General features: G+C 46.6%; 1 protein-coding gene across 1 annotated transcript in view; it reads left to right on the top strand.

Moving 5' to 3' along the window:
- The first annotated feature begins 4481 nt into the window (after positions 1-4481).
- The window catches only part of LOC140195640 (protein FAM83H-like), a 55751-nt gene continuing 43954 nt past the window's right edge, over positions 4482-16278 (top strand). The window contains exon 1 of the mRNA XM_072254323.1: positions 4482-4900. The gene's annotated coding sequence lies outside the window, so the exon portion shown is untranslated. The remainder of the gene's footprint in view (positions 4901-16278) is intronic.

Below are 16278 nucleotides of genomic sequence, written 5' to 3'. Positions count from 1 at the left end.
AAATCCCGACTTCTAGTTGTGTCCCGTAGTGAATCCTGCCCTTTCCCTGTGCCGTGGAGTAAATCCTGTCATTTCGGTGCTCCAGAGTGAATCGTGCTCTCTCTGTGTCTTGGAGATTTCCCTGCTCTCCCCGTGTCCCGGATTAAATCGTGCTCTCCCGCTGTGTCCCAGAGTGATCCCCGCTCTCCCTGTGTCCCGGAGTGATCCCCTCTCCCCCTGCCCCGAAGTAATCCCTGCTCTTGCTGTGTGCTGGTGTGATTGCTGCTCCCTCCAGTCTCCCAGTGTGATCTCTGTGCAGTCTGTGTTATCAGCTCTCTCTCCATGTTTACACAACACGGTGCCTTTATCAGTGGCGTAATGCCCCGCCTCTGTTGCTCAGCAACCGCAGAAATATTTGATTAATTTAGCCCTGGGACTTTTGAGAATCTGCCGGACTCCCTGGGAGTAAACTACACCCATTGACCGTCCCAGCATCCCCTTCCCCCAGACTTCCGGAGGCCATTCAGCCCATACCGCTCACCTAACCCACACCACTCTCGGGAAGTCAGCTGAGATCTCATAGTCATAGTCATACTTTATTGATCCCGAGGAAATTGGTTTTCGTTACAGTTGCACCATAAATAATAAATAGTAATAAGACCATAAATAGTTAAATAGTAATATGTAAATTATGCCAGTAAATTATGAAATAAGTCCAGGACCAGCCTATTGGCTCAGGGTGTCTGACCCTCCAAGGGAGGAGTTGTAAAGTTTGATGGCCACAGGCAGGAATGACTTCCTATGACGCTCTGTGTTGCATCTCGGTGGAATGAGTCTCTGGCTGAATGTACTCCTGTGCCCAACCAGTACGTTATGTAGTGGATGGGAGACATTGTCCAAGATGGCATGCAACTTGGACAGCATCCTCTTTTCAGACACCACCGTCAGAGAGTCCAGTTCCATCCCCACAACATCACTGGCCTTACATCTCCGCAGGATTGCCCCAACCCACCACCATGGATGTGAGGTCTGCCGGTACAGGAGGACTGAAGACATTTGGTCCCACAGGACTGTACCATCACACATCACAAACACAAGAGATTCTGCAGGTGCTGGGAATCTGGAGCAACACACACAAAATGCTGAAGGAACTCAGCATCCAGAGAGAGTGGAATGAAAAGCTGCTGTTTCCGGCTGAGGCCCTTCATCAGTTCTGGAAAGGAAAGGGGCAGAAGCCAGAATAAGAAGTTGGGGGGAGGGTGAGAATACAACCTGGCAGGTGGCAGGTGAGAGCAGGTGAGGTGGAAGGTGGGTGGGTGGGGTACAGGGGGGATGAAGTGAGACACTGGGAGGTGATAGGTGACACCAGGTGAGGGGGAACGTGGGTGGGTGGGGGAGAGGGGGGATGAAGTGAGACACTGGCAGGTGATAGGTGAGACCAAGTGAGGGGGAAGGTGGGTGAGTGAGGGAAGGGGGGGATGAAGTGAGACACTGGCAAGTGATAGGTGAGGGGGAGGGGGAGAGCAATTGAGGGGGAAGGTGGGTGGGTGTGGTGGAGAGGGGGGATGAAGTGAGATGCTGGCAGGTGATAGGTGAGACCAGGTGAGGGGGAAGGTGGGTGGGTGGGGTGGAGAGGGAGGATGAAGTGAGATGCTGGCAGGTGATAGGTGAGACCAGGTGAGGGGGAAGGTGGGTGGGTGGGGGAGCGGGGGGATGAAGTGAGACACTGGATAAAGTACTGACGATGAAGGAATCTGATAGAAGAGGTCAGTGGACCATGGGAGATGGGAAGGAGGAGGGTCACCAGGAGGAGGTGATGGGCAGGAGAGGAGTGTGAGTGTGAGTCTAAGCAGAATGTGGAATGGACGAGAGAGAGAAAGGAAAGAGGGAGAGATTACCAGAGATGGAGGCATTTACAGGAAAATAAATAAATATAATAGAATTTATGAAAACCCATACATAAACAGTGACTGACACAACCTGTTTGCTAAAGAAAGTGAACTGTACCAATTGATGTACTAACCAGTACATCTTCGGACAATGAGAAGAAATCAGCGCACCGAGAGCAGACCCAAATAAAGCGAACTTTTATCTTTGCAGCACACACTAAATGCTGGGGGAACTCTGCCAGGCAGCATCTATGGAAAAGAGTACAGATGACATTTTGGTCTGAGACCCCTTATCAGTGTCCTGATGAAGTCTCAGTCTGGAATGTTGACTATATTCTCGTGTGTGTTGCTTGGATTTCCAGCATTTGCAGATTTTCTCTTATTTGTATCCTTTATCTTTAATCTTCAGCTGCATTCTCTCTCCTCTGGGAGAGTTCAAAGTATTGCCTTCTGTTACAGGTATCCCTTTCCTATCTCCCTCCCCCATCTACAACTCCCCTCCCTTGATATTTGTGAGGGTCATCAATTTTATGGTGTTATTATTTGACAGGACCTGTCCTTGGCCCAGCACACAAGCACAATTACGAAGAAAGCATGGCACAGACTCTATTCCTTATTTAGTTTGCAAAGATTCAGCATGACATGTAAAACTTTGACAAACTTCTGCAGATGTGTAGAGGAGAGCATATTGACTGGCTGCATCAATCCGGAATAGAAACACCAATGCCCTTGAAAGGAAATCCTTCCGAAACTGTGGATACGGACCAGTCCATTATGGGTAAAGCCCTCTCTACCATTCAGCGCATCTATACGAGCATTTTTTACAGGAAAGCAGTATCCATCATTAGGGACCCCCACCACCCAGGGAATGCTCTCTTCTCACTGCTGCCATCAGGAAGGTACAGGAGCCTCAGGACCCACACCAACAGGTTCAGGAACATTTATTGCCCTTTAACCATCAGGTTGTCAAACCAAGGGGGAGAACTTCACTCACCTGAACCTATGGCAAACTTTCAAGGACTCTTCACCTCATGTTGTCAATATTTATTGCCCATTTATTTATTATTAATTATTTCTTTTTGTATTTGCACAGTTTGTTGTCTTTTGCACACTGGTTGAATGCCCAGGTTGGTGTGATCTTACATTGAATCTATTAAGGATGTAATGTTGAGACCTTATAAAGCACTGGTGAGGCCTCACTTGGAATATTGTGAGCAGGTTTGGGCCCCTATCTAGAAAGCAGGTGCTGAAACTGGACAGGGTTTAAAGGAGGTTCACAAAAATGATTCCAGGATTAAACGGCTTCTCATATAAAAAGCATTTGATGGCTCTGATCCTGTATTCACTGGAATTTAGAAGAATGAGGGGTGACCTCATTGAAACCTATTGAATAGGTTTGAGGATGTTCTACCAGTCTGTGGTGGCCAGTGCGATCATGTTTGCTGTTGTGTGCTGGGGCAGCAGGCTGAGGGTAGCAGACACCAACAGAATCAACAAACTCATTCGTAAGGCCAGTGATGTTGTGGGATGGAACTGGACTCTCTGACGGTGGTGTCTGAAGAGAGGATGCTGTCCAAGTTGCATGCCACCTTGGACAATGTCTCCCATCCACTACATAATGTACTGGTTGGGCACAGGAGTACATTCAGCCAGAGACTCATTCCACCGAGATGCAACACAGAGCATCATAGGAAGTCATTCCTGCCTGTGGCCATCAAACTTTACAACTCCTCCCTAGGAGGGTCAGACACCCTGTGCCGATAGGCTGGTCCTGGACTTATTTCCTGGCATAATTTACATATTACTATTTAATTACTTATGGTGCAACTGTAACAAAAAACAATTTCCCCCAGGATCGATAAAGTATGACTATGACTATGTCTAGTGAAAGGCCTTGGACCATAAGACATAGGAACAGAAATAGGCTATTCAGCCCATCAAGACCACTCTGCCATTTCATCATGGCTGATCCCGGACCCCATTCAACCCCATACTCCTGCCCTCTTACCATATTCCTTGATGCCCAGGCTAATCAGGAATCTATCAACTTCCACTTTGAACATACCCACAGATAAAATAGAGGGGCATCTTGTTGGAACAGACATGAGGAGGAATTCCTTTAGCTAGAGAGTGGTGAATCTGTGAAACTCTTTTCCACAGGCCGCGGTGGAGGCCAAGCCCTTATGAATATTTAAGACAGGAGTTGATGGATTCTTGATTGGTCAGGGTATGAAGGAATGGGGGGAGGGAATGCAGGAGACTGGGGCTGACAGGAAAATGGATCAGCCCTGATGAAATGATGGCGAGGACTCGATGGGTCAGATGGCTCCTATATCTGATAGTCTTACTCTCTTATGGATTTATTGAGTATGCCCGCAAGAAAAAGAATTCTCGGTCTGTTTATGATGACACCCGTACGTTTATAATAAATTTACTTTGACTTTAACCTGAGTGGTCTTTGTACAGACGCTGGCTGCTCCGTAGCAGAGTAACGGACCATTCAGCACGTCCCCTGTTTAGTAGACGCTCCCCCGCACGCCACCTCTCACTTCCCGACTGAGGGCAACGTGAAGCCTTCCGTGGAGAAACAGTCGCGCTCACTGAATACAGGCTGGGGGGAGGCAGCCGGCAGTAGTTACAGTGAAGTCTCAGGTGAGGGGCGGGGTCAGTGTCCAAGTGGCCGAGACTACCCCAGCCCATACCTCTGGCCCAGGACCCGCCTGTTCCCCGCTCCTCCTTGGCTCAAATTGCGAGGAAGTTTGGGAAAGTTTCGCGAGGCTGCCCCGGGACGACAGGGAAGAGGTGGCGGTGCTGGGAGAGGCCGGAGGCGGAGCTGAACGGCGCTCCGATGGAGTACCTCTCACCACACCCTCCCCGGGCGCGGCTCTCGCCGGATGTGCGACCGCTTCCCGGCTCCGGTGAGCAGCTTCCCAGTGCTGTGTGGCCCGAGCTGCGCCGGCTGCCCTGGGGGAGGGTCAACCCCGCGCCCGATCGGCCGAGTGGCCTGAGAGTAGAAACTCCCCAGGATCCAGGTGAGTGCGGGTCTGGCGGCGGGAGGTGGTCGGGGTGGGAAAGCTGCCCGGGCGGCTCGGCTCTACGGAAGTGCGCTGTCCGTCAAAAGTACAGGTGATCGCCGGGGTTCTGGTACGTTGCGGCCGGCGGGCGGTGGGGTTTCCGGCAGCGGTCTCGGGACTCGACGCCTCGCCTCTTCTCCTGTTTCTGCGCTGCCTCGGAGAGCGAGGCCGTCGAATCATCATATGGAAACAGGCCCTTCGGCCCGACGTGTCCCTGCCGACCAAGTCGGCTACCTGGACTAGTCCCATTTACCCGTTCATGTCCGTGCTTTCCTGTCCACGAACCAGTCGAAGTGCATGTAAAATGTGATTGCACGTTTCGCAGACGCACTCTCCGGTCAGCCTCCTTTTTAAATCTTTTGCATTTCACTTTAATCAGAATCAGGTTTATTATCACCGGCACGGTCGTGATATTTGTTAACTTAACAGCAGCAGTTCAATGCAATACATAATATAGAAGAAAAATAATAAACTAATAATAATAGTAATAAAGCCTCTACCCTGGGATTCATGGTTCTGCCCCTCATGGTTTTACAACTCGAAAATATCACCCTCAGCCTCCTTGAGGAAATAGTCCCAACCTAACAGTGAGCAGCCGGCGGAAATGGCAAATACAGGGGTCATAACTTTAAGGTGATTGGAGGAGGTTAGACGGGGGATGTCAGAGATGCCAGAGACTGGTAAGGACATGGAACACTCTGCCAGGGCTACTGGGACACTTAAGAGACTTTGCCACTTGGATGAGAGAGAAATCGAGCATTATGTGAGAGGGATGGATTAGATTGGTCTTGTGCTAAGGAGGCAACGTGCAAATGTTGCCACACTTTGTGTGCCAACATAGCATGCCCTCAACACTCTAACCCTAGCCTGTAGGTCTAGGAATGTGGGAGGAATCCAGAGCACTGGGAGGAAACCCCCACAATCACAGGGAGAATGTACTAACTCCTTCCAGGCAGCAGTGGGAATTGAACCTCGGTCGCTGGAGTTGTAAGGTGCTATACGACAGTGCCACAATGATTTGAAGACAAGCTTGTCATTGCAGCTTGGTATATTGAATATAGAACATAGACCAGTGTGGCATAGGGACAGCCCCTATGGCCCACAATGTTGTGCCAACCCAATTAAATTAGTAATTAAATGGCCAACTAAACTAATCTCTTCTGCCTACACAATCTCCATTCTCCTCACATTCATGTGCCTATCCAAACATCTCTTCAAAGTCTCTAATGCATCTGCTCGATCGCCACCCCACGCAGTGCACCCCAAACACCCACCAATCTCTGTGTGAGAAAAAAAACTTGCCCCTCACCTTAAATGCATGCTCTCTGGTATTAAAGAGAGAAAGAGTTTGTGCTGAAGCTTTTGGAAAGCATCAAGTTGGATAAGTCTCCAGGACCAGATGAGATGTACTCCAGGCTCGTGTGGGAGGCGAGGGAGGAGATCGCTGAGCCTCTGGTGATGATGTTTGCATCATCAATGGGGACGGGAGAGGTTCCAGATGATTGGAGAGTTGTAGATTTTGTTCCTTTATTCAAGAAAGGGAGTAGAGATAGCCCAGGAAATTATAGACCAGTGAGTCTTACTTCAGTGGTTGCTAAGTTGATGGAAAAGATCCTGAGAGGCAGGATTTATGAACATTTGGACAGGCATAATAAGATTAGGAATAGTTAGCTTGGCTTTGTCAAAGGCAGGTTGTGCCTTATGAGCCTGATTGAATTTTTTGAGGATGTGACTGAACACATTGATGAAGGTAGAGTAGTAGATGTAGTGTATATGGATTTCAGCAAGGCATTTGATAAGGTACCCTATGCAAGGCTTATTGAGAAAGTAAGGAGGCATGGGATCCAAGGGGACATTGCTTTGTGGATCCAGAACTGGTTTGCCCACAGAAGGCAAAGAGTGGTTTATAGACGGGTCATATTCTGCTTGGATGCCGGTGACCAGTGGTGTGCCTCAGGGATCTGTTCTGGGACCCCTTCTCTTCGTGATTTTTATAAGAGACCTGGATGAAGAAGTGGAGGGATGGGTTAGTAAGTTTGCTGATGGCACAAAGGTTGGGGGTGTTGTGGATAGTGTGGAGGGCTACCAGAGGTTACAATGGAACATTAATAGGATGCAAAACTGGGCTGAGAAGTGGCAGATGGAGTTCAACCCAGATAACTGTGAAGTGGTTCATTTTGGTAGGTCAAATATGATGGCAGAATATAGCATTAATGGCAAGATTCTGGACAGTGTGGAGGATCAGAGGGACCTTGGAGTCCGAGTCCATAGGACGCTCAAAGCTGCTGTGCAGGTTGACTCTGTGATTAAGAAGGCATACGGTGCATTGGCCTTCATCAATCGTGGGATTGAGTTTAGGAGCTCAAAGGTAATGTTGCAGCTATATAGGACCCTGGTCAGACCCCACTTGTGGAGTACTGTGCTCAATTCTGGTCACTTCACTACAGGAAGGATATGGAAACTATAGAAAAGGTGCAGAGGAGATTCACAAGGATGTTGTCTGGATTGGGGACTCAGCCTTTTCTCCTTGGAGCGACGGAGGGTGAGAGGTGACCTGACAGAGGTGTATAAGTTGATGAGAGGCATTGATCATGGGGATAGTCAGAGGCTTTTTCCCAGGGCTGAAATGGCTAACACGAGAGGGCACAGTTTTAAGGTGCTTGGATGTAGGTACAGTGGAGATGTCAGGGGTAAGTCTTTTACGCAGAGAGTGGTGAGTGTGTGGAATGGGCTGCCGATGATGGTGGTAGAGTTGGATAGAATAGGGTCTGTTTAGGGACTCCTGGATGGGTACATGGAGTTTAGAAAAATTGAGCGTTCGGGGTAACCCTAGGTAATTTCTAAGGTAAGTACATGTTTGGCACAGCATTGTGGGCTGAAGGGCCTCTATTGTGCTGTAGGTTTTCCATGTTTCTGTGTTTCCATTAGACATTTTAATCCTGTCCATTCTATCCATGCCTCTCATAGTCTTATAAACGTCCAGCAGATTTCCCCTCAGCCTCTGGCGCTCCAGCGAAAATGACTTGAGTTTGTCCAACCTTTCGTTCAAGCACATGTCCTCTAATCCAGGAATCATCCTGTTAAACCTCTTCTACTTCTCTTCAGAGCCTCGACATCCTTCCCATAATGGGGGCAACCAAGACAGTATATGTGACAATAAGAAGCCAAGAAACCAGTGCAACCTAAGACCATAAGACATGGGAGTAGAATTAGGCCATTTGGCCCATTGAGTGTGCTCCATAATTCAATCATGGCTGATCCTTTTATCCTCCTCAGCCCCACTCCCCAGTCTTCTCCCCATAATCTTTGATGCCGTGTCCAATCAAGAACCGATCAACCTCTGCCTTAAATACACCCAATGACCTGGCCTCCACAGCTGCCTGTGGTGTCAAATTCCACACATTTTCCACTCTCTGGCTAAAGAAATCTCTCTGCATCTCCATTTCAAAAGGACGCCCCTCTATCCTGAGGCTGTGCCCTCTTGTCCTGGACTCCCCCACCATCAGAAAGATCCTTTCCACACCTACTCTGTTTCGGCCTTTCCTTGATATTCCTCCCTCATCCTTCTAAGTTCCAGCCAGTACAGACCCAGAGCCATCAAACATGAGTGCAAGTGCAATGCCGGCATTTATTTCAAGGGAAATAGAATATAAAAGTGAGGGGATAATGCTGAGCATTTATAAGACACTAGTCAGGCCGTACTTGGAGTATTTTCAACACCTTTGGGCCCCATATCTCAGAAAGGATCTGTTGTCATTGAAGGGATTCCCAAGGAAGTTCACAAGATTGATTCCAGGAATGAAGGGGTTAACATCTGAGGAGCGTTTGGCAACTTTGGGCCTGTACTCACTGGACTTTAGAAGAATGCGTGGGGACGTCAGTGAAACATGTTGAAACCACTGGATAGGGTGGATGTGGAGAGGGTGTTTCTTATGATGGGGGTATCCAGAACTAGAGGGCACAGCCTCAAAATTGAGGGGCGACCCTTTAGGACAGAGGTAAGCAGGAAATTTTTTAGGTGGAGAGTTGTGAATCTGTGGAATGCTCTGCCACAGACTGCGGTGGAGTCAAAGTCCGTGCGTGTATTTAAGGTAGAAGTTTCCTGATGGGTCAGGGTATCCAAAGATTTGGCGAGAAAGCAGGTGTATGGGGTTGAATGGGATCCAGGATCAGCCATGGTGGAATGGTGGAGCAGATTTGATGGCCTGAATGGCCTAATTCTGCTCCAATATCTTATGGTCTTAAGGTGTGAAAAACCCTTTCATTCCTGGAATCATCCTTGTGAACCTCCTCTGGACCCTCTCCAATCTTTTCTTAGATGAGGAGCCCAGAACTGTTGACAATACTCAAGGTGAGGCCTCACCAGAGCCTCATAAAGCCTCAGCATCACCTGAGGCTCTGGTATTCTAGACCTCTTCAAATGAATGCTAACATTGCATTCTCCTTCCTCACCACCGATTCTACCTGCAAGTTAACGTTTCGGCTGTTCTGCACAAGGACTCCCAAGTCCCTTTGCACCTCAGATTTTTGGATTTTCCCCGTTTAGAAAATAGTCTGCACATTTATACCTTCTACCAAAGTGCATGACCATGCATTTCCCAACATTGTATTTCATTTGCCACTCTCTTGTCAACTCTCCTAATCTGTCTAAGTCCTTTTGCAACCTACTTGTTTTGTCAACACAACCTGCCCCTCTACCAATCTTCATATCATCTGCAAACTTGGCAACAAAGCCATCTGTTGCATCATCTGAATCATTGATATACAGCATAAAAAGTAGCGGTCCCAACACCAGTCTCTGAGGAGCACCACTCTTCACTGGCAGCCAACCAGCAAAGGATCCTGCCATTCCCACTCGCTGCCTCCTATCATTCAGGCAATGCTCTAACCATGTCAGTAACTTTCCTGTAATACCATGGCCTCTTAACTTAGTAAGCAGCCTTATGTGTGGCACCAAGTTCAAATATACAAGATCCACTGGATCCCTTTTATTTATCCTACTTGTAATCTCCTCAAAGAATTCCAACAGGTTCATTAGGCAAGATTTTCCCTTAAGAAAACCATCTTTTTCCCATCTTGTCCTGTGTCACAAGGCACTCCATAACGTTATAGAACCATAGAACACTACAGCACAGAAAACAGGCCATTCAGCCCTTCTAGTCATTCCTCCGAGATGCAGCACAGAGCGTCATAGGAAGTCATTCCTGCCTGTGGCCATCAAACTTTACAACTCCTCCCTTGGAGGGTCAGACACCCTGAGCCAATAGGCTGGTCCTGGACTTATTTCATAATTTACTGGCATAATTTACATATTGCAATTTAACTATTTATGGTTTTATTACTATTTATTACTTATGGTGCAACTGTAACGAAAACCAATTTCCCCCGGGATCAATAAAGTATGACTATGACTAGTCTGTGCCGAAACATTATTCCGCTAGTCCCATTGACCTGCATCTAGTCCATAACTCTCCAGACCTCTCCCATCCATGTACCTATCCAATTTATTCTCAAAACTTAAGAGTGAGCCTGTGTACACCACATGAGATGGCAGCTCGTTCCACACTCCCACCACTCTGTGAGTGAAGAAGTTCCCCCTAAACCTTTCCCCTTTCACCCTAAAGCCACGTCCTCTCATATTTATCTCTCCTAATCTAAGTGGAAAGAGCCTATTCACATTTACTCTGTCTATACCCCTCATAATTTTGTAAACCTCTATCAAATCTCCCCTCATTCTTCTACGCTTCAAGGAATAAAGTCCTAACCTGTTCAATCTTTCTCTGTAACTCAGCGGAGGAGACATGATGGGCCGAATGGCCGACTTCTGCTCCTTTGTCTTGTCTTATGGTCTAACTCAACTCCTGAAGACCCGGCAACATCCTAGTAAATCTTCTCTGCACTCTTTCTATCTTACTGATATCCTTCCTATATTTAGGTGACCAGAACTGTACACAATACTCCAAATTTGGTCTCACCCATGTCTTATACAACCTCCCCATAACATCCTAACTCCTATACTCAATACTTCGATTTATGAATGTCAGGATGCCAAAAGCCTTCTTTACAACCCTGTCTACCTGTGACGCCACTTTCAGGGAAGTATGTATCTGACCTCCCAGATCTCTTTGTTCCTCCGCACTCCTCAGTGCCCTACCATTTACTATGTATGTCCAACCTTGATTTGTCCTTCCAAAATGCAACACCTCACACTTGTCTGCATTAATTCCATCTGCCATTTTCTAGCCCATTTTTCTAGTTGGTCCAGGTCCCTCTGCAAGCTTTGAAAGCCTTCCTCGCTGTCCACAACAGCTCCAATCTTAGTGTCATCAGCAAACTTGCTGATCCAATTTACCACATTATTGTCTAGATCATTGATATAGACAACAAACAACAATGGTCCCAGCACAACATCCACAGCCTTTCCTTTGTCTACTTTCTTGGTAACCTCCTCAAAAAACTCTACAAGGTTCGTTAAACACGATCTACCATGCACAAAACCATGCTGACTATCCTTAATCAGCCCTTGACTGTCCGAATACTTGTATATCCGATCTCTCAGAACACCTTCCAATAATTTACCTACTACTGATGGCAGGCTCACCAACCTGAAATTACCTGGTTTACTTTTGGAGCCTTTTTTAAACAACGGAACAACATGGGCTCCTCTCCAATCCTCTGGCACCAAACCCATGGCTAAGGACATTTTAAATATTTCTGCCAGGGCCCCTGCAATTTCTACACTAGTCTATCTCAAGGTCCGAGGAAATATCATCTCAGGCCGGGGGATTTATGTACCTTTCGCTGTAAGGCAGCAAGCACCTCCTCCTCTTTAATCTCTGTATGTTCCATGACACTGCTGCTTGTTTCCCTTCCTTCCATATACGCTATGCCAGTTTCCTGAGTAAATACTGATGCAAAAAAATTGTTTAAGATCTCCCCCATCTCATGAGGCTCCACACATAGACGACCACTCTGATCTTCTAGGGGACCAATTTTGTCCCTTACTATCCTTTTACTCTTAACATACTTGTAGAAACCCTTCGGGTTTACCGTCACATTATTTGCCAAAGCAACCTCATGACTTCTTTTTGCCTTCCTGGTTTCCTTCTTTAGTATTTTTTTTACATTTTCTATACTCTTCAAGTACCTCATTTGTTCCTTGTTGCCTATACCTGTTTCACACCTCTCTCTTTTTCTTAACCAGATCACCAATATCCCTTGAAAACCAAGGTTCCCTATGCCTGTTAACTTTGCCTTTAATCCTGGCAGGAACATGCAAACTCTGCACTCTCAAAACTTGGCCTTTGAATGCCTTCCACATATTGAACACATCCTTGCCAGAAAACAACTTATCCCAATCCACTCTTCCTAGATCCTTTCTTATTTCCTCAAAATTGGCCCTTCTCCAAGTTAGAACCTTAACTCGAGGACCAGACCTATCCTTATCCATAATTAACTTGAAACTAATGACATAATGGTCACTGGACCCAAAATGTTCGCCTATATATACTTCTGTCTCCTGACCTGTCTGGTTCCCTAATAGGAGATCTAGTATTGCATCTTCTCTCATAGGTACCTCTATATATTGATATAGAAAACTTTCCTGAACACATTTGACAAACTCCAAGCCATCTAACTCTTTCACAGTGTGGGAGTCCCAGTCGATATGTGGAAAGTTAAAATCTCCTACTATTACAACTTTCTGTTTCTTACATCGGTCTGCTATCTCTCTACAGATTTGCTCCTCCAATTCTCTCTGACTATTGGGCGGTCTATAATACAACCCTATTAGTGCGGTCACCCCTTTCCCGTTCCTCAGCTCCACCCATATGGCCTCTGTAGACAAGCCCTCCGGGCTGTCCTGTCTACGCACAGCTGTGATATTTTCCCTGACTAGTAATGCCACTCCTCCCCCTTTCATCTCTCCCCCTCTATCATGTCTGAAACATCGGAACCCCAGAACATTAAGCTGCCTGTCCTGCTCCTCCTGCAACCAAGTCTCACTAATAGCAATAATGTCGTAAGCTCATCTGCCTTACCTACAATACTCCTTGCATTGAAATAGATGAATCTGAGAACTTTCTATCACGTACAAACCTTTGATTACCATCTATATCTTGCATGACCTTTATCCTCCTCCACCTCACTATCTGCTCTAACACTCTGGTTCCCCTCCCCCTGCAAATCTAGTTCAACCCCCCCCCGGAGCAGCACTAGCAAACCTTCCCGCAAGGATGTTAGTCCCCCTCCAGTTCAGGTGCAACCCGTCCTGTCAGAACAGGTCCCACCTTCCCTGGAACAAAGCCCAATTGTCCAGAAACACGAAGCCCTCCCTCCTGCACCAACTCCTTAGCCACATATTTAGCTGCATTATCTTCCTATTTGTAGCCTCACTAGCACGTGGCATGGGTAGCAATCCTGAGATTGCAACCCTGGAGGTCCTGTCCTTCAACTTTGCACCTGACTCCCTAAACTCTCTTTGCAGGACCTCCTTTGCCTTCCTATCCACGTCAATGGTCCCTACATGGACCACGACATCCGGCTGCTCACCCTCCCTCCTGAGAATACCGAGAACTCGATCCGAGATATCGCGGACCCTGACACCAAGGAGGCAACAGACCATCTGGGATTCTCGATCTCTCCCATAGAACCTCTTATCTGTACCCCTAACTATCGAATCCCCTATCACTACTGCTCTCCTATTTTCCCTCCTTCCTTTCTGAGCTGAGAGTCCAGTCTCGGTGCCAGAGACGCGACCACTGCAACTTGTCCCTGGTAGGTCGTCCCAACCAACAGTATCCAAAACAGTATACTTATTATTCATGGGAACGGCCACAGGGGTGCTCTGCTCATTCTGTCTACTCCCCTTCCCTGATCCTTAACAATTCACTCCAACATCTTCCCAACCACTGACGTCAGGCTAACTGGTCTATACTTTCCTTTCTGCTGCTTTCTCCTTTCTTAAAAAGTGGTGTGACATTTGCAATTTTCCAGCCCTCTGGCACCATGCCAGAGTCCATTGATTTTTGAAAGATCATTACTAATGCCTCCGCAATCTCTACACTACCCTCTTTCAGAACCCTAGGGTGCAGTCCATCTGGTCTGAGTGACTTATGTAACCTTAGGGCTTTCAGCTTTTTGAGCACCTCCTCTCTTGTAATAGTAACTGCTCTCACTTCTCTTCCCTCACACCCTTCAACATCTGGCACACTGCTAGTGTCTTCCACAGTGAAGACTGATACAAAATACTCATTTAGTTCATCGGCCATCTCCTTGTCCCCTGTTATTATTTCACCAGCTTAATTTTCCAGTGGTGGTCCTCTATCAACCCTCATCTCTCTTTAATTTTTTACATATTTGAAAAAGCTTTTTACTATCCACTTTGATATTGTTTGCTAGATTGCTTTAATATTTCATCATTTCCATCGTCATAATTCTTTTAGTTGCTCTTTGTAGGTTTTTAAGATCATCCCAGTCATCTATCTTCCTATTAATTTTTGCTTTGTTGTATGCTCTCTCTTTTGCTTTTACATTAGCTTTCAATATAAGAACATTTGGCCCATCGAGCCTGCTCTGCCATTCAATAAGATCATGGCTGATCTGGCCATGGACTCATCTCCACCTACCTGCCTTTTCCACATATCCCTTAATTCACTGACTATGCAAAAATCTGTCCAGCCTTGTCTTAAATATTTTTACTGAGGTAGCCTCCTCTGCTTCATTCGCCAGAGAATTCCACAGATTCACCACTCTCTGGGAAAAGCAATTCCTCCTCATCTCCATCCTAAATCTACTCCCCCAAATCCTGAGGCTATGTCCCCTAGTTCTCATCTCATGTACTGGTGGAAACAACTTTCCTGCCTCTCTTATCCATCCCTTTCATAATTTTGTATATTTCTATAAGATCTCCTCCCATTCTTCTGAATTCTGAATTTGGCTTCCCTTGTCAGCCATGGTTGTATTATTTAGCGATTTGAGTATTTCTTCATTTTTGAATTGAATTGACTTTAATTCTTCCATCCTTTACATCCCTGATAAATTATAATAATTTATAATAAATAGAACAGTCAATGCAATATAGAGTACACTCAAATCAGCGTGAGCTCATCAGTCTGATGGCCTGGTGGAAGAAGCTGTTCTGGATCCTATTGGTCCTGGCTTTTATGCTGCAGTACCACTTCCAAGATGGTAGCAGCTGGAATAGATTGTGGTTGGGATGACTTGGGTCCCTAATGATCCTACGGGCCCTTTTTACACACCTGTCCTTGTAAATGTCCTGAATCGTGGGAGGTTCACAACTACAGATGTGCTGCGCTGTCGGCACCAGCCCAGTCCGCACTGCAGAGTCCTGTGATTAAGGGAGGTACAGTTCCCATCCCAGGTAGCGATGCAGCTAGTTATGATGCTCTCAATTGTCCCCCTGTAGAAAGTCCTTAGGATTTGGGGACTCATGCCAAACTTCTTCAACCATCTGAGGTGCAAGAGATCCCACCATATCCTCCCCATCTATGTAACTGTCCAAATTTCTCTTAAATGATGAAATCAAGCATGCATTCACCATTTCTGTTGGCAGCTTGTTCCATGCTCTCACTGTACTAGTAGTGAAGAAGTTCCCCTTAAATATTTCACCTGTCACCCTTAACCCATGACCTCTAGTTCTCACCTCACCTAACCTCAGTGGAAAAACTCTGCGTTTACCTGTCTGTACTACTCAAAATTTTATATCACAAACGAGCAAATCTGCAGATGCCAGAAATCCAAGCAACACACACAAAATGCTGGAGGAGCTGTTTTTGAAACAGAGAGCTGTGAGACCTTCCTGGTGGGGGATGGAGGCGTATGGGGTCTGGACATCCATGGTGAAAGTCAGATGATGGGGGCCAGGAAACTTGAAATCACTGAAAAGATCCAGAACCTATGGGGTGGAATGCTTTTTTTTAAAAAATGGAGAACTTTGAGGCTTTCCTGCTGGGGGATGGAGGTGTCTGGGGACTGGACATCCAGAGTGAAGAATAATTTTCTTTATCCTGCTGAAGGGTCTCAGCCTGAAACGTTGAATGAACTCTTTTCCATAGGTGCCACCTGGCCTGCTGAGTCCCTCCACCATTTTGAGTGTGCTGCATAATTTTGTATACTGTACCTCTTTCTCTTGCACTCCAGGAAACAGAGTACTAACTTATTCAACTTTTCTCTATAACTCTGGCCCTCAAGTCCTTCCAACATCCTCGTAAATTTTCTTTGCACTTTTTCAATCTTATTGATATCTTTTGTCTAGCAAGGTGACCAGAACTGAACACAGTTCTCCAAATTAGGCCAGATCAGTCTTGTTCAATAAC

The sequence above is a fragment of the Mobula birostris genome, chromosome 3 (genome assembly GCF_030028105.1).
Source record: "Mobula birostris isolate sMobBir1 chromosome 3, sMobBir1.hap1, whole genome shotgun sequence".
NCBI lineage: Eukaryota > Metazoa > Chordata > Chondrichthyes > Myliobatiformes > Myliobatidae > Mobula > Mobula birostris.
The sequence above is the reverse complement of the archived record's forward strand: the minus strand, read 5'-3'. Positions and strand labels throughout refer to the sequence as shown.